At 44.6% G+C, this 25,089-nt stretch overlaps 1 long non-coding RNA gene across 1 annotated transcript; it reads left to right on the top strand.

Moving 5' to 3' along the window:
• The first annotated feature begins 22,843 nt into the window (after positions 1-22,843).
• Positions 22,844-24,206, top strand: LOC311227157. Its single transcript, XR_014619577.1, has 3 exons — positions 22,844-22,926; positions 23,742-23,922; positions 24,089-24,206. It is a non-coding gene; the product is annotated as an uncharacterized lncRNA (long non-coding RNA).
• Positions 24,207-25,089: the final 883 nt, after the last annotated feature.

Here is a 25,089-nt window from a genome sequence, read left to right on the forward strand (position 1 = left end):
CTGTGACTCTGGTCACCAAACACCCTTCCTCTATTTTCGTCCCAGCGTAATGGATGCGTGCACCATACGATAACTAGCAGGATGAAAAGGATCAGAGTCATAATGTTGAAAGCTTACCGGAGGTTGCTGGCCCCTGGCATCTTCGACGCATGTTTTCGGCGACACGACGGGCCTATGTTGATGTTCCTCATTTGATGACAGCACATCGAGGTTCAGTTGTACAAGACTGGCTGTCGGGCCAGCTTGTACTCAGGTAGGCCCTGTGTCTTCAGGCATGGGTATTAGTGTTAGTAATGCTGGTTTGTTTTGTTACACAACCATGTTGTGTGTTGGCGCCGGGGGCAGGATGGTTTGGTGAACGTTCACTGCAGGGAACGGTTTCCAAGCTGTCTTGGGCGTGCTACTAAAACATCTAATGCTATGCTACATGCTATCGCTAATGCCGCATGCTATTACTACTGCTAATTGCTACGCTGTTCTAATGTCTCCGCCGTGAGATGTTGTCACTCTCCCTCCTCTTGCCCGGTTCATCAATGAAGGTCAGTCGGTAGCTGTTGTGTTTTTTTTTGCTGAGTCCTATTTACCTTTTTTCGGGTAAATGGGTTGACAACAGGGTAGGCCGTGGCTAGGTTGCCTAGCCAGGTATGTTACCTTGTGTTCCGGCGGGGTTTGTTGAACGGTGTTCCCATCTGGGTTGGCGTCGGGTAGTGGGGCTATGGGTCCAGCCGACATGGTAAACATGTTGCGTGTCTGTGCGCAGGCAATTGTTGTTCTGGGTGCCACATCGCCTCGCGCTAGGCTGCTGTAGTATATGGGCAGGGCGGCCTGGGAGAAATGTGAGGCCCTGTGCGTATTTAGACGCGAGGCCCCCCACCCCCTGAGTAGTGGGCTATTGTTTCGTTTTGTCACTCTGCTATGAGAAGGTCTGTCTTGCTACAGTTTTCTCTCCTCTCAACCATTCATACTGACGGTCAATCGGTATACTGGGGGAGTAGTGCGGGGGGGGGCTTTGTTTACCTTTTTTGGTAAATGGGCTAAACTAGGGCTGGTGTCCTGTTGTGAATATTTTGAATGAAGTCGGGACTAGTTCGCTCTGGTCCGTCTCCCCTTAACTTTGTGTGTATGGGTTTGCTCATTCTACAGTATTTTGTGGTTTAGCTCTTTTATTCATTTAACCCTTTCATGGTGCACACCACAGTGGAGGTTGCTGTTTGCAATCACCACTGGTGCTCCGTGTTAACATCAGTCCTTTGTTTTTGACATATTGAAACAATGCCCCGCCCGGCCGACACCATGGGTGGGTCGGCCTGGCGAGTGGCTGGTGGGCTGTTAAGGCTTGTACCACCACGGTATGGAATTGGCAACGATTAGAACTGTGTTCGAATTGCTGTTTTTTTCTATTAAAAAAATGGTGTCTGGTGGAGGGGCCTTGAGGGCCAGCCGACGTCGACACATCGCGCGAGGTTGTTGACGTTATTAGCTTTGACCCAGCCGCAAGCTATAACCGCTCAGGGTTCCCCTCTCCGCAGGGGATTTTGGTCTTCTGCTGGAGCGCGGGCGGTATTGTCCTAGGCCCTACACCGCCTCACACCGCGCAGCCAGAAGAAGAGAGAGCACGGCCTCGTCAGCGGCGATGACGGGGCCCTCGACAGGCAGCCATGTTTTCCCCCGCCAGAGGTATCCTGGGCGTTGATTCGACAGGTGTCCACAAGGCCGACAGCCTTGGCGGCCGAGGGATCGGCCATGTGGGATGGGTTCGGCTTGAACAAACAAGCCGTCACCGTCCTGCCGCAAGCAGCCCGCTCTCCGATCACTCCCTTCCCCAACACCAGCGGAAGAAGTGGGCTCTGATTGTTTCCTTTGGCTGCGGGCCGCGTGCCTTCGTTGATGCGCGGGCGGCCCCCCTTTTCGCTTCTCATGGGGACAGGGGCTGACACCCAGTTTATGGCTGAGCCTGGGTCTGTCCGTGAGAATGTTGTGCTGTCAAGCGGCTCCCACACCTTGAACTGTGTTGGTTGAGCCTGGTGTTACGTCTGTCAACTTAAGTGTTGTCAGCAGGGGGGCTCGAAACCTTTTGAGGCACACAGTGCGGGCTTCCCCGGCCTCGCCTTCGCCAGGCCAGGTATCATGTTGGTGCCTCCCACTCCTGAAATATTGGCAAGTGGTCGCAGCTCACATGATTTGGGGTGGTAGTAATATCACTGCAGGGCTACGGTGTGTAGGAACCCATGGGGGCCTTACACCTTGCATGTCCGGCTGCAGAACAACTCCTTCAGCATGTTCTGGAGGGGTGTTCAGTGGGGGGGCTTTTTTCATCGGAAGCGCCCCGTATCAGACCGGCCCTTTCTGTCGGGGTTCCCCCTTGGGTGCGATTGCCTCGTGGGTGGTGTCAGGGTCAGGTGTTCCGACACGGAACGCGCTCCTCGCACGGTTCCAGGTTTGGCTACGCACAGCGGGGGGACCGGGCCAACTATCTACAGTTCCTGGCGGACCTGCGCCACGTGACGGCGGGTGCGTTGGGAGTGTCGTCACATATGACTACGGCAGTACCATATGTCGAGGTGGATGGAGAGAACGCTGAGGCGGGGACTTGTGTTTACACAACCCCACCCGTTTTCAGGTTTGGTACAGACCCTATTGTCAGGGTCTCCAGCAGTGACAGCTCTGGTCAACGAGATCCAATCTCTGTGGACGAAGCAAGCCATCGTCGTGGCGTTCTCCTCCCGGTGTTCTCTGCCCGAGAAGTCGGGAGGGAGGGGTGTAAGACCCAGGCTGGACCTGTCCCATGGGAAGGTTCAGCATTTTTTGGATCGTCTCCTACCTGTTGAACACTGTCAGGTGGGGGTCTGGTTCTCCTCCATAGACCTGTAGGATGCGTATGCGCATCCCCGATCTTCCATCCTAGGGCTTACCTACACTTCCTTTGCAGGGTTAGCGTATGAGTACCAGAGGCTGCCGTTCGGTTTTCTCTGGCTCCCCGCATCTTCACCAAGTGCGTGGAGGCCGCACTGGGGCCTCTGCGTCGTCCGGGGTTACGGAGTGTTCTGCCCTGATGACGTTCTGGTCCTTCGCGGTCAAGGTGGATCGTCAGGTCTCGTACCAGGCAGGTCTCTACCAGCCTGGGGTTGCTGTAGACTGGATGTAGAGTACTCCTCTTCCCAGTCAACGGTTGGAGGGCTATGGGCATCCATCTCAGGGCGTGTTGTCAACACGCTCGGGAGGTTCCGTCCTAGGACGGTTACGGCGCTGTCTCACGTCGCGTTTTCACTGACGCCTCCCTCGCTGGTGATGCGTCGGGCCAACGCAGTAGGGGGCAGCTGGCAAACCATGCTGCCCGGTCTGCGCTACGTTCAATGTGTTGGTATTGAAAGCGGTCCTTCTGGTCCACATATGGTGTTGATCAGGACGGACGATACGACGTCAGTGTCGTGTATCGACAGACAGGGAGGAGTACGCTCCCCCTGTCTGCACCAGGCGGCGGGCGGCGGGCGGCTGGCTATGGGCGTCCTCCATCTGCGCGGCCTGAGGGCTCCCCACATCCCCGGCAGGGAGAATGTGGGTGCAGAGGTACTGTCGCGGGGCGGTCCTCATCCTGACGGGTGAGGATTACGTCTGGACATGGCCAGGCAGGTCTGGGACCGATGCCGTGCCGCCAGGGATTCTTCCCCATACATCTGTTAGGTCAGTTGTTGGGACGGGTACGTTGAGGGGCGCGGGTTCTTGATCCTGATGGTGTTACCATCTGGAATGCGCATGGTCCCTCCACTGTCGCGCTTACGCGGGCAGATGACGTATGTTCCAAGTGTGGTGTAAGGCGGGGGGCCGGGACTCAGTCTCCTGCCCCCTGGATGCTGTCCTTAGTTACCTCCAGTCTCTCCTTGATAGACTGTCGGCTTCGACGGTGAGGGTATATGCAGCAGCTATATCCTCCTATCATGAGGGGTTTGAGGGGATGTCTTGTTCAGCCACCCTCTTGTGAAGCGTTTCCTGCTTGGCGCTCAACGCGTTAAGCCGGTGCAACGCTCCTTGGCTCCGACTTGGGATCTTCAATTGGTCCTCGGTCGGTTGCCCTTGGCCCCGTTTGAGCCGCTCGAGCAGGCGCCGTTGGGACAGCTGTCCTTCAAGACCGCGTTCCTACTGGCTGTCACTTCCGCTAAACGCGTAGGTGAGCTCTGTGCTCTCTCGGTACGTCCAGAGTGCCTGTCTTTTCGGACCGATTGCGTTGTCACTCTGCGACCTAATCCTGCTTTCGTGCCTAAGAATATCCGGAGTTCCTTCCGCTCCCGGGATATTGTGGTTCAGGCGTTTCGTCCTCCTCCTCACACTAGTGAGTTAGATGCCTTCACCTGTCATGTCCAGTCCGTGCTTGGGGATTTACCTCAGCCGTACTCAGGACTTCAGGGTTACCGACCAGCTTTGTCTGTTACGGTGGGGCTCGTGCTGGTAAGGCACTGTCGGAGCAGCGCCTGTCCCATTGGTTGTGCGAGGGCATTACCCTCTGCTACACGTTGGCTGGGCAGGATCCCCCTGGGGGCATCAGGGCGCACTCCACTCGTGGGGTGGCTGCTTCTGCCGCTCTCCTGGGTGGGGCCTCGGTGGGGGACATCTGTGCTGCAGCTTCATGGTCCTCCCCGGGCCCCTTTGTAAGGTTTTACCTCATGGACATGACCGGGGGTTCTGTCTCCCAGGCGGTTCTGGGGTCTGTGGCCTTTCCTGCTTCCCGTCCTTTGGTCGGGTAGCAGGAGTGTATGGGCATGGGCCACAGTGTGTTGGGTCACACGTGGTTCCGCCTGTACGGTGTGTTCAAGGGGTTCTAGTTCCCTCTTGTTCGCATTCAGGTGGAGTTGACTGCGCCCCCCCTTCATTAGGAAGGATGGGGTGACAGGGCTCCCCGCACCCCTTGATGTGGGCTTACGGGTCCTCAGGGGGTACATTTGTCGGGCCTCTCGTCCGCTCTTCCCCATTATCTCATAAAGCTCAGAGCGGGACGCGAAGCAAATACGATATATAACGATAGGTTATGTAGATAACCTAGTTATATTAGTATTGGCTGAGCGTCCCGCTCTGCGCGGCCCTGAGTTCCCTCTTGAGGGATCTTTTCCTGGGACGGGTTTTGGCGAGGAAGGGTGTTTGGTGACCCAGAGTCACGGCTATATGGGCGGTGCCACCATGGGGGCGGGGCCCCATACAGGTGGGGTGCATGTGTTTTTGTTCGTGGGAGATACAATAGGTATCATAGGAGATAAGGGATATCTCATAAGGCTCAGAGCGGGACGCTCAGCCAATACTAATATAACTAGGTTATCTACATAACCTATCGTTATGAGTCATCAGCAGTTTATATGCAGTCCGTTTTGACTTCCGATTACACATTGGAAAATGTTGTAGCCAGCTCACATAGACTAACGTTACGTTAGCATTTTAACTTTCTCAGATAGCAATCTAACATTAGGTTAGTGGAAATCAAACAACTCTAACCCAATACTAATAATAGTAACTTGTTTCACATTCTTGCTGTGTGTTACACTATGGTATAGCGGTCTGTGTTGTTGCCCGTGACGTTAGAAGTTTGAGGTGACGTTGTCACAACCGTTACATATGTACAAAATATACTGTCTCATAAATATACTCTTCCAATATATAAATATACATGTAAATATATTGTTTTAGATGCTGTTGTCACTATGAATTACAAATGGGGGGCCCTGATGTAAACAAGACAAACGTCTTTCTCTGGTCTGCATCCCCTTAACAATAGTTTGATATTGGATGGTCCCTGTGCTGTTGTTTTTCTTCTTGTTTACTGTCTATCTGTATGTCATGTATGTCATATGTTATGATGAATTGAAAATGGGGGACCCTGATGTAAACAAGATGAAAGTCTTTCTCTGGTCTGCATCCCCTTAACAATTGTGTGTATTGAGCTGTACTGTACTGTACCCATTCTGCAATTTGTTAATAACGTTTTCAATCAATCAATCAATCAATCAATCAATCAATCAATCAATCAATCAATCAATCAATCAATCAACATTTATAACACAATAACAAGTGTGAAAATAACATGTTATTTATTTTAACAGTAACATGTTTGTGAAATAATTTTTTAACTCCAGTGAAAACTAATAATTAGAATTGAGAACACCATCAATCTATCAATTGGACCAGAGTTTGGGGAAATATTATTATGGCATCACGAAACCCAAATCATCAGCAGATTCATTTCAATTTTGTCCATAAAACATATTTAACCCCCCAGAAAGCTTATAGAATGAGACGTGCTATTTCACCAAACTGTACACTTTGTTCTCTACTGGTACTTTTACACATATGATGTGGGAATGCCCCACAGTCAAAAGTTTCTAGGAACAGATAACTAATTATCTTTCTAAAGTATTACAAAAACATATTCCCTGTTGTCCCAAATTACTGCTCCTTAATGATGATGATTCTTTAGCTTTAAGTATTGTTCAGAGACGATTTTGGCTGGCAGGAAGTACTGCTGCAAATTTTTTTTGGCGCTTTGATGGCAAGCTCCACATTCTCTGCCCTTTAATCACTGGAAACAGTTATTAGCTGATGTTGTAACAATGGAGCTTTCTACAGCTAGATTAAATGGTGCAAACTATCAAACAATAGATAGCTGGAACCAACAATGTGCATTGTATGCCTGTACCTGTGCCTTTCTTCCAAAAATGAAATAAAAATATATGAAAAAAAGAAAAAAAAACTCCAGTGAAAACTTAGGATACAGTGTTCTGACAGTCCAAACACAGACACATGTCTGTACATGGTAGGTTGTTTGATTTGCACGTGCATCGCCCCTTCATGCATTGTGTTTTTTTGCAGGAGCAGTATACAAGTTCCAGGATTGCGACTGGGGCTGGAGGAAGTGACATCCAGTCAATCTCGAAGAAATCTCCCTCTAGCTTCCATCCATGGCTCATTGGTGGAGGTATGTCTGGCTGGCTCTGCAGGGACCTCCGGTATATGGCTGCCTGGTAGTTAGCCCGCTGAGTGTGTTTACGCAGGGAGTCCTGATTTGGTGGCAGACTGCGGTCAGTGCACTTCCCACTCTTGAACAGTTGACTTCTTGCATCATTGACATCCCTGCAGCCTTTCTGGTCATAGAGGTCACAGGTAAATGTCTCTGTGCCTTGATACAGCTCCTCTGGCAGTTCGAAAGCTGCTCCCAATGTTCTGAACGTTGCACAATTCTCTGTGTTGGACAGGAGCATTTTCACTGCCTTGACTTTTCCATTCCCATAGAAAGCACTCACTGTATCACAGCCGGTGAAACAGTGGAGTCCGATTAGCGCATCAGAGACGTCATCACCAAGATGGCTGTGTATCCTCTGGACATGTATTGTGCGTTTACTTGCCCCTTTCCCTGTGTGGAAGTACAGGTTTGTCCCTATTTCTTTGCAGAAAGCGATGGCTAGTATGAACACATCTGTGTCTGGACTGCTGATCACCACATGGGAACTGTATTGAGAGGCATGAGCACAGTGAAGCAATAGTCGAGTGTCTGCTTCCTCCTGTATTGAGAACAGTGTTTGTAGTGGTACAACCTCCACCCCTGTGCCACTGCTGTTGACTCTGATGACATGGCACTCATACCCATGTCCAACTATCAACGTGATGTCTTGCATTACCTCTTTGCTGGATTTTGACCATGTCTCAAATAGAAATTGCTGTAGGTTTTCTTTGTTTTCGCCACAAGCTAAGAACTTGGACCATTGTTTTGGTGTTTTCTGGTCAGCTGAATATATTGTAGTCAGCTGACATCCTCTTGCTGCTCGTCGGCTTCTCTCTGCGTTCTTTATGCTCAGTGTTTTGTACGTGTCAGGGACAAAATGCACCACTTTGGATTTACTTGCTTTGGCTGGGTTGATGAGGTTCAATAGTACGCTGTTTGCAAATCTTCCAAATGTATCCTGAGGTTTCATTGCCTGTATCAGAGCCATTGCATCACACACCCAGGTTGAGCCATCAGGGAGTTCAACTGTGGCGGGTGGATTTACTGATCCCTCGAGAAAGTGCATTAACTTGGCTTTATCAGTTTTCACCATAGAGCCATCCATGTTCGCTATGGCTGCAGGGAAGGGTCCCAGACTGTAGACCAGGGGTCGGCAACCCTAGGCACGCGTGCCTGCTTAGGCACGCGGGACCATTTCCATAGGCACGCGGGGGGGGGGGGGCAGCATAAAAAAAAAAAAAAAAAAAATTATTATTATTATTATTATTATTATTATTATTTTTTTTTTTACTTCGCTTTGAAATATTATTGTGAAATGTTTTGCACTGTTGTCGCATATCTCTTGTTGAAATCCTCCCACAGGTTCTTTTTTGTAAGTCGACTGTTCTGCACACCCCTATATTATGACAGCAATCAGCTGTTCCCATGTGCTCCGCTGTAGCCGGCCTCCCGCCGGCCTCCCGCAGCAGTCGCGCCAGGTAACACACAGTGCTGAGGTTGCATTCTGTGCAGTGTCATGATCAACCCCCGCTAAGAAATCAAAGCAAATTCGCACATTTCAGCCCTCGTGGACAGACGATTACGGGTTTGTGGACCGTCAGAAGGACCGTGCTATGTGTTCTTTCTGTTTGGAAAATGTAGTTTGCCAAACATCATCTGTGAAACGCCATTTCGAGACTAAGCATAAAACAAGTTTCAAGGATCAGGCGGATAAGGCAGAATCCATTAAACGTGCCGTCGCCAGGTATGGGAAGCAAGCCAGCACCCTCAAAGTGTTCACAAGCGCTAAAAAACACGCAACTGAAGCAATTGCTATCGCATTGCTCATTGCATTGCAAAACGTGGAAAGCCATTCACGGATGGCGACGTATATAGGCTTTTATCTGTACCTCATATGTTTTGTTTGAAGGCTTGCCAAATAAAGAGACAATAAAAGCAAGGATAAAAGATATCCCCACCATGTCAACGGAACGTTGCAATGGCTTTGCTGACGGTCTTCGGGTCAACATACCTCTGTGAGCAGATCTTTTCGCACATGAAGTACGTGCTCAACCCCTCCCGGAGTCGATTGACAACCGACCACTCCGAAGCATGTGTCCAGCAGTCCAGCTTAAAGTGACTAATTACACCCCCCAAATAACCGGAGCTCAGCCAGGCAAAACACTGACGCGACAGGTAGGCTGCTGTTTATTTTCCTGTACATCGGTTTGCATGTTAACTTGAACTTGAACGTGCATATGCAGGGCTCTACGCATAATAGATCATACGCACAATCGCGCATATATTATTATTATTATTATTACGCGGCATGTGTATGTGTAGGGGAGCTGTCCACTGTGCATGTGGTGCTGAACCCCTCTCTCTCTCTCTCTCTCTCTCTCTCTCTCTCTCTCTCTCTCTCTCTCGTGGAGCACAGTGTGCTTTGCGTGTGCACTGTGTGTGCCATCATGTTAACGTTAGCCTCAGTTAAACTTAAACCTTGCGACGCCTCGTTAGATGAAGCTGTGTTCTGAGGTGTTCTGAGCTTCTGAGCTGTGTCATGTGACAATAGTACACATATTTAATTGAAACCCTTTATTTGTTTATTATTTCAATTTAGCTGGAAATACATTGCTACATCATTCAGTAACATTTGCAGAGCCTTATAACAAAAACATTATTACGGTCACCATTGTGACCAGTGCTTAATCAACACATTTTATTATTTATTTTTCTATTATTTCATTGAACATGTTAAAAGCCATTTTTCTTACTCAAAATGTGAGTATTACCAAGTCAACTTGTGTTCTTAAAACAATGACAATAAACATAGTTTTATTAGGTTGAAATAATGTGGTTGTGTACTTATTTTTCTGTTAACTTATTATGGATTGAAAACTGAGCACAGTAACTGAACTCAATATTTTTAAGTTTGGGTAACTTATTATTATTTATTTTTGTACAGTTCTCCATTAGGCCTGTAGGTGGAGCTATGGTGTGTGCTGTGTCCAAAAATGAATGGGCAAATGTGAGTGAAATGGTCGCACTGTATGCAGCTGTTTGTCTGCATTGCACCCCCCCCCCCCTCCCCAACTCAGATTTAGGGTTGATACAACCATCATAATAATATTGTTAATAATAACAATAACAATAATGATGTAATAATGTAAGAATTATCATTAAAAAGACCTGATTATGAGAGAAAAAAAAATACGATGCATGGAATATTGTTGAGGCACACTAGTTACAACTATATTTCAAATAGGCACTCCATGTCAAAAAGGTTGCTGACCCCTGCTGTAGACTAACATTTCCCTGATGTCAATCCTCCTGACTGTTCCCACCACTATAAGCCTGGCGAAGAGGTCTCGTCTGCTTTCAGGGCCATCTCCTTGCCTCTCACCTTGGTAACACTTGATGTTGCTGTGTCCTTGAAGGTTTTGAGTTTCATCTTTTTTACAGGAGCATGGAAGTCCACCTCATCTGTTAGGAGACGTTGTTTAAAGAAATCGCCAAATGCCTTCTCACCTCTCTCCTTTCCATTCAACAGATCATCAGAAACTGCTTCCGATGCCACCTGGCCTGATGTGATGTGGTAAAGGTTGTCTTTTTCCAGTGTGACATTGAATGGATTGATCATGCTTTGGATTGTGGACATTATGGTCAGAACATCTTTCTCGTCTCGTACCATTCTTGACTCCTCCAGCTCTGTTCTCTGTCTTGCCTGCAGGTTCTGGCCAGCCATGTCCTTCAGTTCCATGGTGATGGCTGCTCTCTCATGCTGGGTCAGTGTCCACCTGTGGACCGCACCTTTGTTGAGAGAGAAACCGGTAAGTCCACCTTTGGTTTTTGAGTCCCTGTTCGCTGTCTGTTCAATTGTCTGGTCACATGCAGTGCCTGCAAACCCGTAAGCCTGCTGTCTCTGTGCCACCCAGTCACCTGACTGTACCTATAAAATTAAATTAAAAACAACACCTTTAATGACTGATTTTGATATTAATAGGCAGAGAAATTACTAATCATTATTCAACTATTGTCATTATTATTGTATTGTTGTATAGGCATTAGGCAGAGAAATGACTAATCATTATTCAACTATACAGTTTTACATTGTCATTATTATTGTATTGTTGTATAGGCAGGGTGCATGTTGTATAAGACCAGTACCTGTGTGTAGATTCTTGGATGAGTGTCCTGCAGAATGCTCATCTCCTGCCAGTAGGCTGACAGGTATCTGCTGTAGTTGATTCTGTCATAGGAGAAGAACCATGGCAGCATGATCCGGACGCTGGAAAGATGCAGACTCCAATCTGCCTCTCGTGTCGCTCTGATAAAGGATAGCAGATCCTCTACCATTTCAATGTAGGAACTCCAAAATTGGAATGTCTTACTCTCTTGTTCTTTGTTGAACCTGTCGTAGCCTTCAACGACTGCTGTGAACTCCTGGGATTCAACAATGACTCCAAAGTTGTCCGTGGAGAAAGCTCTCTGGAGATCGGTGGCAAATGTTAAAATGGCTTCCCGACAGTCTTGAGGTAGGCTCTCCAGGTATTCTTTCCATCGTAGCCTGTGTAGTGCCTCACATGTCAACTTGTGGCTCCGAATGCTTCTGTTGTATTGGTGACCTGATATAACTCCTCCAACAGATCCAGCAGCGATGACATCAGCCTCGATCAGGATGTCTTGTAAGCCAGCATCACCAAAACGCTTGCCAATACAGGACAGAAAAGCCATGCATGTGTGGAACTCACCCATTCGAATGGTAAGCCTCTCCTTGTATGTGTCCTTCCCCCACCGTATCTCCTGAGCTTTAGCATAGATGGCTTGGTCAAAGACTAGGACTACCTCCTGAAGTTGTAATTTGTCTGCGATTTCTGTTGACCTCTTTAGGATGGTCTCTACCGTTCCCAGGTCTGTAGGACTTGCATCAATCACTCGGAGGTACCCAATGTTGGTTAGAGTTGGAATCTGACCTTCATGGAGGAATGTGTTGAAACCAGTCCATCCAGGTAGGACATTGTCATGGACTGCTGTCTTCATCAGGAAGTAGGCACTGTCTAGTGTCTGGGCTGCTTTCCTGGTTAGTATGTGGCTCTCTAGCTCTAGTGGGACTTCTTTCCCAAAAAGGGCTGGGCCTGTCCGCTTTCCTCTGTTGTACGTCTCAAGACGAGCAGGGGGTGGATCGAGACTCCTCTTTCTTGTTCTCAGTACCTGAGTGTCAGGGTTAGTGGTGGGTGCATCACATGGAATAATTTTTTGAATGATTATGCCGTTGGTGTTGTGTGTTGTCCCCTTGCCAGACAGTGTTTTCTCTCCAAAATCATTGTTATCCCAAACCAGAGTTGCTTGCACCTTTACGTTGATGTTTTGTGGGATGTAGGTGTCACCTCTTTGTATTTGTAGCTGTGCTAGAGCTGTGTCGTGTTCTAACACCTGTGAGCTGGCAGAACAGTGACCAAGCCCATTCAGGACACCAATCAGCTGAGCTAACAGCATGTGTCTAACAGCCATGCCTAATGCACAGTGTTTGGGCATGAGCCATCTCCCTTTCATAGTGAGGTTCATCACATCCTGGCCTACTGCAACTATCTTCGGAGTATCCTCTACACTAACTCTCACTCTTTCATTCTCAGTAGAGGGATCTGTTGTCAATCCTGTTGTCCAGGCGATGAAATTGAAGAGCGTATCTGGGATCATATTTGAGGCAGCTGACATCGTAAGTTGCTGTGCTGTTGGTGGCCATGTGAGTTTAGGGGTTGTTTTGCACTTCTGCAACATGTCATCTTTCAGTGTCATGGCTGCATGGAACAGGAGTCTTGTTTTATGTGTCATCTTTTTCAGTTCTTGTGTCATCCTCATCTGATGATGATGATGATGATGATGATGATGATGATGATGATGATGATGATGATGATGATGATGATGATGATGATGATGATGATGATGATGATGATGATGATGATGTTGCTGCAGTCTTGGCTACTTCAGAGTGGACTACTTCATGTGGTGTCAAATCCTCAACATAGACAAAGTCATGTCTTGACAGCTTCTGGAACTTCAGAAAAGGATAGGAGTTTCAGGGTGTGTTCACATCTGAAAGTCCAGACTTTCCGTGGATAGTCCGGACTTTCTGGTGGACCAAATGTGAAAATGATACATTGTTTGCTTTTGGTCTGCGTTCACACTACCCTGTTTGGTGCGGATCTAATTTGTAAACAAAGGACATGCATGTCGCCAAGTCGTTCATCTATTGGACTAGCACTCACACACGTAAACAGTTGCCGCCAGCGTATTGACACACCTCGCCCACACGCCGACTGTTTAGATTTAATTTGTCTAGCTGTCACTCTCATGCCTGGTTGCTATGCTTGTTGCTATGCCTGTCACAAGTGACGTATTAACATTTGCGGGTTTAGCGCGCGAGGGAAAGAGCCTTCACCTCGTCGTTACCCCACGTTGATCCTCGACTCATTGCTGTCTTTTTTTATTTTAATTTTTTGCCGCTGTGAGATACAGACAAGGCTGCTAATGTGAGGATGAAGTTATTAGGTGGAGTTGCGCCTGCGCGCTCTTTGGGGAAGAGTTGGGTCGCGACTCGCGCAACTGCTCATTCATCTAGAGAGACAGAGAGGAAGAGAGAGACTGTCCGCGCGCGGCGCCAGTCTAGAGAGAAAGAGAGAGAGAGAGAGGCAGAAAGAGAGAGAGAGAGAGAGAGAGAGAGAGAGAGAGAGAGAGAGAGAGAGGAAGAGAGAGACTGTCCGCGCGCCTGTCATTCATTTGAGTTGGGTTGCAACGTGCGCGCAAGCTGTCACTTGGCGCTGTCAAGTTGGGTCGCGCGACCGCCGCCACTAGGCACCTGTCACTCATTTTCTCTAGATTAGATACTATATAAAGTTCGTTTTGCGTTCACACCAACAGCAAACGAACCATGGTCCACTTTGAAACGAACCGAGTCCCAACTTTTCAAGAGGACCATGGTTCGGTTGTTTGGTCCTCATTATAGTTCGGTTTGCGTTCATACCTGTACAAACCAAACGGACTATCGATCTAAAGGGACCATGGTCCACTTAAAGGGACCATGGTCCACTTAAAGTGGACCAAACAGGGTAGGTGTGAACGCGCCCTCAGAGTCTCACTTTCAAGGAAGCAGATTTGTAAGAGGAGATGTCAATGCCATCTGTGTCAAGTACAGATTTCTTAAACAGGGCTGTTAACTTTGAGAGCTTGAGCACCTTCCGTTTCTTTAATAACCTCTCCTCCACCACTGTTTCACAGAAGTGCTTGTATCCTGTTTGATATTGGATGGTCCCTGTGCTGTTGTTTTTCTTGTACAGATATATTGTGTAATTTCTGTAACACCTGAAATGGTACTTTGCCTCTGCAGCTACCAGATCCACCCCACGTATATGGAGGAGCAGGTGCTCATCTTTGCGGGCCTCTGCTGCATCACACAGCCTACCAGCTGTCAGTGTTTCACATGTTGTAAGACTCTCCTTGACCTTCTTCCGACTGAGACTGTCTGTGAAATATTTCTCACGTCTGCATATTACACATTGGACTGGAAGGAGATGTGGTTTGTCTTTGTTGGTGGTGGTGGTGGTAGTAGTTGTCGTTGAGCGGAGGAGTCTACTCTTTGGTGGTGGTGCTGTATCGTGTTCTGCTGTGTGTCCCTCTGCATCTTCTACATTTTAAAGGGAAACAAAGTGTGTGTGTGGGGGGGGGGGCATATATAGTTAATGCGATGAATATGTTATCTATTGTAGTAACAATGCTCCAAAATGTATTGATTGTTTTTCTGTTTCCCCAGATGCTCAACCCTGGACCACACGACAGATATATTCTAGGCCTAATCTAACCCTAGCCTGAGGGTTCTATAGTAATCATGCAAGCTCAAAGATTGAGCTCTTGAGGTGACTGGCCCTGCTCTATATCAAGAACCATTATCAGAGTAGCAACTGCAGGACCTGTATTTCCCAAAACAATGAATATCATGATTGAATGAGAGGCCATGGTAAACAGCACAGTGAATAAACAATGTGCAGTCGCCTTATATATATATATATTGTTCTGGATAGAAGTGGGGCCAGGCTAATCTGCAAGAGCTCAACTTTTGAACAAGGATGGTCATCCTCTCACATAAGCTGTCCGGGGACGACTCACACAGCTCTCTACTCTCTGGGCCCTGGACTGGACACCCCTCCACTGTACTAGTTACACATTACACACATACAAATGACAATAACACTATGTAACAACCATCAAATACACTCACAGCACACACATCCACACGCACACACTCACTTTAAACAAACAACTCACTGCAGCACCCACTTTAGAACACCTAAACACACTTTATATGTATTGGCAAATAATTTGCACTACAACCCATACCTCATTACACCTTACTGTAAATTGTACCTAAATTGTACCTCATCCCATTTCTGCATTGTACTGTATAGTATATTGTATTGTAACTCAGTTACTTTTCTACTCTGCATTGTACATTGTATGTATATATTGAACACTTGTCTACGTACTTGACTTCTATTTTATACTTATCTATTTTTATCTAGCACAATCTCTGGAGCAAAACAGAAAGAAGCATTTTATATAAAAGTATTCTGTACTTCTGTATGACAACTAATAAAGAAACTTGAACATCAAAAAATCAACATTCTGTTCTCTATTTCAGACTAGATCTGACCTTGACTCATGTTACAGGATTAATACACATTTTCTTACACCCATATCATTCTGTGTTTATTGTGTCATACTGGGGAATAATATTAATATTATTATGTCCTATTGGGGACATCATTTTAAATTCTGAGCAATTCAATAATTTCTTTTATAGAGAGGACGTCTGCCATTGATTGAAAACGGTTAACAGATTGCAGAATGGGTACAATACAGCTCAATACACACAATTGTTAAGGGGATGCAGACCAGAGAAAGACTTTCGTGAGAGACCAACAAAGTGAGGTATGTTATACATTTCGAATCAAATTGTGGTCGGTTAGATCTAACGTTAATATCACGTTAACCATCTAATGGCTAGCAAGCTCACCTGACGTCGGTATGGCTTAATACAGTGCGCCATTTAATGGCTAGCAAGCTCACCTGACGTCGGTATGGCTTAATACAGTGCGAAATACAATCTTATAGTAATAAAACAATACACAAGTTGAACATAGTTTTGAACGTTTTATTACAATAGTTTTAGGTCGGATAGATCTAACGATAATATCACGTTAACCATCTAATGGCTAGCAAGCTCATCTGTGACGTCGGTATGGCTTAATACAGTGCGAAATACAATCTTGTGAAGTGTCACAGCCAACTAGTGACACTGGTTATTATGACATCCTGTTCTTATGTTTATTATATATGATTATGAGGAATGTCTATATATTCTTCCTCCCACTTGTGTAAAACTGTGAGAACTATGGACTGTGGACTCTGGAACAGTAACTTGTGTACACTACAATATCTTGCGTGATCCTGGAGAATGGAATCAATGGAATCAATGGAATCAATACAATAGGTTTATTGTATATATTTGTTTTAAATCTAGGCATATGTTACTATAGGTGTCTAGATGTGATATGTATTCTGGCTGGTAATGCCCAGTCAGAAAGGAGTTGAGAAGAAACACGGCAGAAAACGCGGAATGGAATGCAGAATGCATAGATCTATCTATCCTGCAGAGTTAGCCCTTGTTTTTATGAAGCAGAGGGAGAATGATGGGGAGAATGATGTGCAGAACATATCCACCAATGTATATTGAGCATTTAACATGTATATAAGAGAGGATGCTGTAAGAATGTGTGCTTCCCCCCATGTGTCTGACCTCCTATCACCATACTGAGGGGAAAGCTATTATACAACATTTAACTACAATGTGTGATGTGTACACTTTTAAAACTATGTTACAGTTAATGTGTAGTCGGAATGGAGGCAGAAGCCTTTTTGATAAGTGCAGTCTCTGTTAGAGGGGGGGGAATGTGCTATCTCTATCTGTGGCCTTGAGCTAAGAGCAGGCCCAAGCTGGGAGCAGGTTGGCACATGTTAACCCTTGCCTGTCTTGCCTGCATAGAGTAAACATATAACCAATGATTTCACATGTAATAATTATGGAAACATATATATACTGTTGGTATAAAGGTATATATATATATAATGCTATATTAATTATATGTTTCATAAGTTTCTGCTTAAAAAGAATGATATGCTTGGCGATGATACCCACAGAAGGCCTCTCCGTCTGCTTCTCTCACTATTAGAGCAAGTCAGAACGAGAGAGGCACATACAGAAGGAGTTAACGATAAGAATGTGGCCTTGGAGACGTCTCCGAGCAGGGTGCTTTCCAGCGCAGAGAGACAAAGGGAGGTTACACCATATCGGCCTCTGCTCCAGCTAGAGACAGAGGGACTTTCCACTCTGTTACTGTTACAATTACTTTTTAAGTTACAAATCAGTGGAGTAGACGGCAGCCAATGACAACTAGGAGGGGAGGAGAGTTGGTCATTATGTATTGTACGTTGGTTGGCTAGTGAAATGACATCACTGTGATATCACTGTTTTTGGACCAATAGAAAAGAGGTTTTGACATGATATATAAATGGCTGCTCCAACTTCGAGAGACAGATTTTTCAGATGTTCAGATTTTTCCATTTGTTACTTTAGAAGACAAGATGCAGGATTTTGCTTGCACGACACCAGCCGTGTCAGGCTATTGCGATCTTAAAGATGAGATGTTTTGTATTATATAATCTTTTAAACTGTAATGGACATATCCAATACAGTCCTTTTTTGTAACTTCATTGAAATAAAGATTACTTTTTTTCTAATTTTCCATTGAATTCTTGGACTGATTTCTGCCGGCAATGTGCCACGATGCCGGCCGCCGCCCTGATTTCCTATTGAAGGTGACTATAATGTACTGGCAGCATGTAATACAGATTGAATCAATTGACTGGTTAATGCTTTGCAGCTAAAAGTTATATATTATATATATATATATATGCTATGTACTGTATAAATACTATACATGGCAATGTTTGTTGTTTGCGGGTTCTGGTATCTCGGTTCGATGGGCTGTCAGGTCGGTGGGAAATCGATTGTCTAAATCACTGCAGGATTGGATGGTCGGTCCCGCTGGCGGACGGGCCTGTCGGATTGACAGGAGGTACTGGGGCGTGCAAACAATGATTACGTGTTAGTACGCTAATGTTATATTATTAACAGTGGTAATACTTATTAAAAGAGTAGTAATACAACCAAGCTTTTCAAATGATCAGTACTAGATGCCTTCCCTCACAAATGAGGACGGTGATGATAATGATAATAATAATATTATTGTTATTATAGGCATGGCCGCCTAGTTATAGTTGAAAGTGGGGGTGCAATTTTTTTTTTTTTTATTATATATATATATATTTTTTTGACATGCAAGGGGTGGTTTGGAGGGTGTCCGGCACGACCCCCTCCACGGCAGATATTTTTTTCATTTAATGAACCTGTACGTGCAATTTCCTGCAATATAGAGCCTTCAATCTTGACCAATAAAGCTGCTCTTTTCACTATAAAACTCAGTTTATATTGCAGTATGATAGCCAATTACTATAATAATAATATATTAATATATATATATTTATATACTGTATATATACTGTATATTTTTTTTTTTGCTCTTTTATTTTTATTAAATCAATCTCCTTTCAAATAGGCCACGTTTTTAATAAGAAAGAGAGAAAAATACCAACAAGGAACAATAACAGGGTCTGCTGTAAATATAGCCTATTTTGTGTCTTAATTTGTTATGTTATCCTACACTTTAAGCTGTCTGATATTTCCATTACCTGTAACTCTTGGGTCTCTTTCTCTCCTTCTCTGCCTCCTCCCTGAGTCTGCACAGTCACCATATCATTCTACATTAAGGAGAGCAATACACTTATGAATACACTGAACCGGTTTGAATACACAATCTTTATGCTACTCTGTAAAGAAAGGGAGAGAGGGGGGGATATATAATCCAAGTATTTGTGTCTTAATTTGTTATGTTATCCTACACTTTAAGCTGACTGTCTGATATTTCCACTACCTGTAACTCTTTGGTCTCTTTCTCTCCTTCCTGAGTCTGTACAGTCACCATATCATTCTACATTAAGGAGAGCAATACACTTATGAATACACTGAACATCATTATGAAACATTTCTATTGCACCCTTACTTACAATTCATTATGAATTGAAAATGGGGAACCCTGATGTAAACAAGACGAAAGTCTTTCTCTGGTCTGCATCCCCTTAACAATTGTGTGTATTGAGCCGTACTGTACTGTACCCATGCTGCAATCTGTTATTGATTGATTAAAAATGTTATTAACATATTGCAGAATGGGTACAATATAGTACAGCTCAATACACACAATTGTTAAGGGATTGCAGACCAGAGAAAGACTTTTGTTTTGTTTACATCAGGGTCCCCCATTTACAATTCATAATGAATTGTAAGTAAAGGTGCAATTAACACCGTGCAATCCATTATTTGTGGAGCCCGCCCTTTAAGTCTTTGAGCTATTAGGCTACTAGGGTTCTTACTTTGCGTTTTGGTGTACTGAAAAATGCTCCGATGTCTGTATTCTTTCTTTTTTCTGCCATGTTACCTGGTTGGCTGGACGGACACACACATTTTCATTTCAGGTATTGTACCTTAAAGGGGAACTATCTTATAAATGACCTTTTCCAGTGATTAGGGTTATTTTCTAGCTATGTGGACTTATAGTAATAGGATCTATGTCTCTAATTCTCGATTTGGCGCATTCTTCCAATTCTCCCCTCACAATAATGTCCCTCCCTCAAGTGAGTCATCTGAAAATTTGCCTATATGGGACGTCATATGGTGAATTTGCATAATAACACCCGCCCCCCTCTATCTGCCAGGCAGCCACGAGCCAGCGCAGGTAAACACAGTTGAACAGTATTTATTGCAGGACGCAACCGCAAGCAAATTGAATTGAAGTGAGTTACTTAGCATTGGATTATTGTTATGAACAGATCGGGGCTACGTTGTGCTGTTCCTAGCTGCCGTGCAACGAATGTGACCTTGCATTTATTCCCTGACGATAGCGTGACCTGTCATCAATGGACAAAGTTTATTTTCGGCGACCCGCCGAATGGTTTTCCAACTCATCGTAGTCGAGTCTGTACCGCACATTTTTGCAAGGATGACATTGATAACAAAGGACTTTATGATGCTGGGATGAGTTCCAGGATTACACTAAAGAAGGGTGCTGTACCGTGTATTCGGGACCCGAACGAATCCGTAAGTACAAATGTAATTAGTCAGCTAACTAAATAATTGTTGCTAGCTTAGCTAACATTATTTTAGCTCTGTGCTTCATTATATGTAGACCTAGTTGTGTGTATTGCGAATTAATGATTGTGTTCCTTGTGTGTGTTTGGGGGGGAATAGCTAGGTTTATCTCAGCTGTTTATTGCGCCAAGAAAATAACGTTAGTACACGCTGTGTGTGTGTGTGTGTTAGACGGAGTGTAATATTCAATATCTAAACTTTACCTGCACTATTCTTACCCTACCTTCAATGGTTTTATTCCAAGTAGTGAATCAAAATATGTTACAGACAGATTATGCATTGTATTGTATTATATATGTAATTGTTTTTATCCTTAGGGCAATGTAAATGTAAGCAGGCCTTTGCAGCGCCCAGCTACGCGGGACGCAACACGCTCCCGGGACATCTGTTGCCAGACCGACCCCCCAAATAGAATATCTGTTGGCACTCAGCTCTCTTACAGAACTTTACAGACGCATGTCAAAAGTCAAGGTTTGTAACATTTCTGATCAATTAGCAAATTATGTATTCCAGTTAGTGCTGTGATGTGTTGCTTAGAATATCAATTCTGTAGCTATTGCACATGTAATGCACACATGTAGTTTTGGTAGCTATAATAGCCTTTAGATATCAATCAAATCAATCTACTGTAATATCATCCACAGACAAACTGAACAGGCCATAAGACTTGTGAATGCCTAGCAATCTGTACACATTGAACTAAAGTCTGCCTTCTTTGACTAAACTACTGTATGTTTTCTAAATAGCTGTTCAGGCAAAAGTGGCGTCTGTAGAGGTTGGAGTTGGAACCCCAGGCTGCTGGTTCAATGAACCTGCTCCCTCCACCTCAACACCAGTGAAGACGTTTCGATCCGGTAAATGACCACGGCTGGATTTGGATGATGATGATGATAGACAGTCAGTCTTCTTCAGCTCCCCCTTTGAGGACCAAGAGCCTCATGACTCCACCTACACCCCTGACTCAGCGACGACCGAGTCCTTCATTCTAGCGTAAGTTCTTAGCCAGTAAATAGTAATGCTGTTCTAATAGTAATGTGCCAGTTCTGATGTAGATGACGTCATTTATTTACGTCATTGTGTTTCTCTTTTTCTTTATTCTTACGCTCATATCCCTTGAGCAGGCAAGCCTCACCACCCATATACGATGTACCTAAATACATCGTATACGAAGACTGTCTCCTCCAGTTATTCCAAAAGTGTCCGGTGTGCAGTGCTGCATGTGATGTCCAGAAGACAACACGAGGAACCTTCTTGGCTGTCAATCAACGGTGCCCCCATTGCCAGTTTAGCAGAAAGTGGGCGAGTCAGCCATTGATTGGAACCACACCTGCAGGGAACCTACAACTTTCTGCTGCTGTCTACTTCACAGGGGCATCTTTCAACCAAATGGAGAAGGTATTGATTGCATAAGTCATGTATCCATTATGTTTCCATTTTGTTTGTGTTTAGCGTTATTAATTTATTATTTTCTTGTCTTAAAAAATATTAGGTTCTCAATGCATTCTGCGTCAAGACGATGAAGTACAGCGCGTTTCGGAGACACGCCAGGATGTACTTGGAACCTGCCATTATTAACAAATGGAAGACACAACAGGAGGTAAACGGTACTCTACCCCCCCCCCCCTCACAGTGAGCTGTGTGGTTTCCACAAGGAAGCATACTAGGACCGCTACTCTTCCTAATTTATGCAAATGACATGTCGGCAGCCTGTGAAGCAATATAATCCAACCAGAAAAGGTTCTGCAGTCGCCGGTGTAGGTTCTCCGGTGTACATATCCAACGGTTCTCGTCTAGGACTCCTCGGGTGGGGGCACGAGTTTAGGCCGCCCAGCCTGGATAAGTGCACTAGCTATATACACGACGAACCGGTGGTAATGCTGGTCACTGAAGAACGGTAGCCGCACGATACACTATAAATGATAGACTATTACTTCACATTAGAATAAGTCGAACTCAACGGTACTGCGTTAAACTCTGACACTTTAGCAATCTATTCGCACGCGGTTTTCAAGGCTCTATTCAGAGGCAAAGTTGCCCCCTTCACTACACGTTGTCTCGTGGTGAAGGCTTTACTAGTAATGAACGAATTGCTGCTGTTTCCACCTGCGCCGTATTTATACGTAAGGTGAATTATCTAGTGCCAACCTCAGTTCTGTCTCGTATTACTGCGCAGACTTGGACATGTTGAGACATGCCTTGGCGTTGCCTTTGAACTTGCCATTGGGTGTATGGTCGTTGGCGCCTAGGGGTCGCTGTCCAATAGGAGAGCGAGTATTATGGTCTGGTTTGTACCCAGGTAAAGGGATATTCCGTGTATATATACAAAGAATATACAAGGGATATCAAACGATATACAAATATTATACAAGGGATCTCAAGCAATAAATATATATATTCGGTTTAGACTCCCCAGGTTAGAAGCATTTCCCAATGTCAGATTTCTACTTTATGATTTAATTCAGAGTATTGCACTACATTGATGAAATTGTTATTCTACTCCTGTATGTCCACAGGCCACTGCGCAAAGTACGGCAGCTACTCCGTCATGGAACTAGACTCCAACACTGTCATAGACATCCAGCTAGTGCAGGTGAATACCGGTATACTACTTGTAGTGGCCGCTTGTCTCATTGAATGACTTGAATGTCCAAGATGCAGCCGATGTAGTTTGCAGGGTTTTATTGTCCAAAGGAAAAGATGAATGATGATGAAGTTGAACAGAGCAGTTGTCAATTGTTTGTTGCAGATAAGCAGTTCCAGGTTTGAGAGTGAATCCTCGCAGGTGCATGTACTAGCTCTGAATACAGAGCCTCTTATAATAGAGCTGGTGTGCCCCCTAGTGTCCAAACATAAATACTGTTCTACCGTTACCCCCTCCAAAGGGTTACTGGAAAGAATTACACTCCTCCACATACAAATTTATTTGGAATAACAAACCACCACGTATAAAAAGATCCACCGCACAGAGAAACAAAGCAGATGGAGGTATGGCATTTCCAGATTTCTACCACTACTTTAAGGCGTACACTTTAAGACCACTAACAACATGGTTTGATCCCCAAGCATTAGTATCCAAGGAGAAATTTAGAAGAAAATATAGTAGCTCCACATAGGCTGAAGGGCATAGTATACACCAAATTACCAATTAAGCAATGCGATCCTAAATTATTATTATTATTATATAAATGGCATAATCACATAACGGGTATTAGGGGTATATCCTGTATAAGACATGACTAAATGGTAATTTCATTGGATATGCACTGTGAATTAATGCTTGTATATCTTATCGTGTGTTGTCATGTTTGTTTATATGTCTGTTTAAAAAAATAATACAAAAAAAAAATACAAAAAAAAATCTAGAAAAAAAAAAAAAAACTGTTCTGCCTCTGTTCTGTTCAACAGAGCAATGAGGTTGGTGGCAGTTACCATATGGAAAAAGAAGGATTGCAGCGAAGCCTAGCTCTTCTGAAGGACAGTGGTGTGACATTGGATTGCATTGTCACAGACCGTCACCCCCAGATTCAGAAGTTCCTGAGAGATCAGGGCATCAATCACTTCTATGATGTCTGGCATCTAGCAAAGGGTATGACACATTCAATCTCTTATGCTGTTGTTATCCTGTTCTGTTTAAATATGCATGATATCAAAGGTCTAAAATTAAGCTGTGTAAACAATGTATAGCTTGGTAAGTAAATCAATTATGTAATAGACTGGATGATGACTTATGTTCTGCAAAATCCTATTACAAGGGTTGTCTAAGAAGGTGGACCAAGTGGCCAAGGACAAGGACTGTCTGGTGGTGAAGAAGTGGAGGCAAGCCATAACAAACCACCTCTACTGGACTGCATCTTCATCGCAGACAGGCCCTGAGAAAGTGGCAAAGTGGACGTCACTGTTCAACCACATGCATGATGTCCATACACATAAAGACCCACTGTTTGAAAAGTGTCTTCATGCGGACCATCTCTCAAGAGATAAGAGCAAGTGGTTGAAGCCTTGTATGTACACACTATGGTTATGTGTCAGAAGTTGATATTGTCAAAAGACCTATGTATGTCTGTCCATCTTTCATGATGAGTATATATTTAACATATTTTTTTCTGAATGCAATTTCTTTTTACCTTTAGAATCAAAGGCTGCCTTCAGACTTGAAAAAGGGCTTCTAAACAAGAGAATCCTGAAGGATGTCGCTAAACTCAGTCCACACCACCAAACGTCTCCATTGGAGTCCTATCACAGTGTCATCTTACGGTTCGCACCAAAGAACGTTGTGTTTCCATTTCTAGGAATGCTTTGCAGGTAATTTAGATTGTGTACAGATGACTAATTATGAACACCTGATGTGTAATCACTCATTATGTAGAAAATAGATTACCTACTAGATCTATTAAAAATATATTGCTTATATATATTTTTGTTCTTTCAGACTCTACCTATCTGCAATGCATTTCAATGAAAATGCCAAACGCCCACAAGCTACAAGTTCCACCGGAGAGCCTGCCTTCAAGTTAAATCTTCCCAAGGCAAAGAAGGGGGGCTACACTCTGAAACCCATAAGGGCTGCGGCAACATTCAGTGAGTAAAACATGCAATTTCTTGGAATGTTAACTTATTCTTGGGCACTTGGGTTTAGATTTTTCCTTTTAATTAACATTTCTATTTCGAGGTCGATTCCATGCCGTATGAGTAAAATTAAAACATTTGGTTATTACTCTGGATATAAAATTAACAGACAAAACAGAGGCACTGG

Source organism: Notolepis coatsorum (assembly GCF_963971535.1).
Source record: "Notolepis coatsorum genome assembly, chromosome: 4".
Classification (NCBI taxonomy): domain Eukaryota; kingdom Metazoa; phylum Chordata; class Actinopteri; order Aulopiformes; family Paralepididae; genus Notolepis; species Notolepis coatsorum.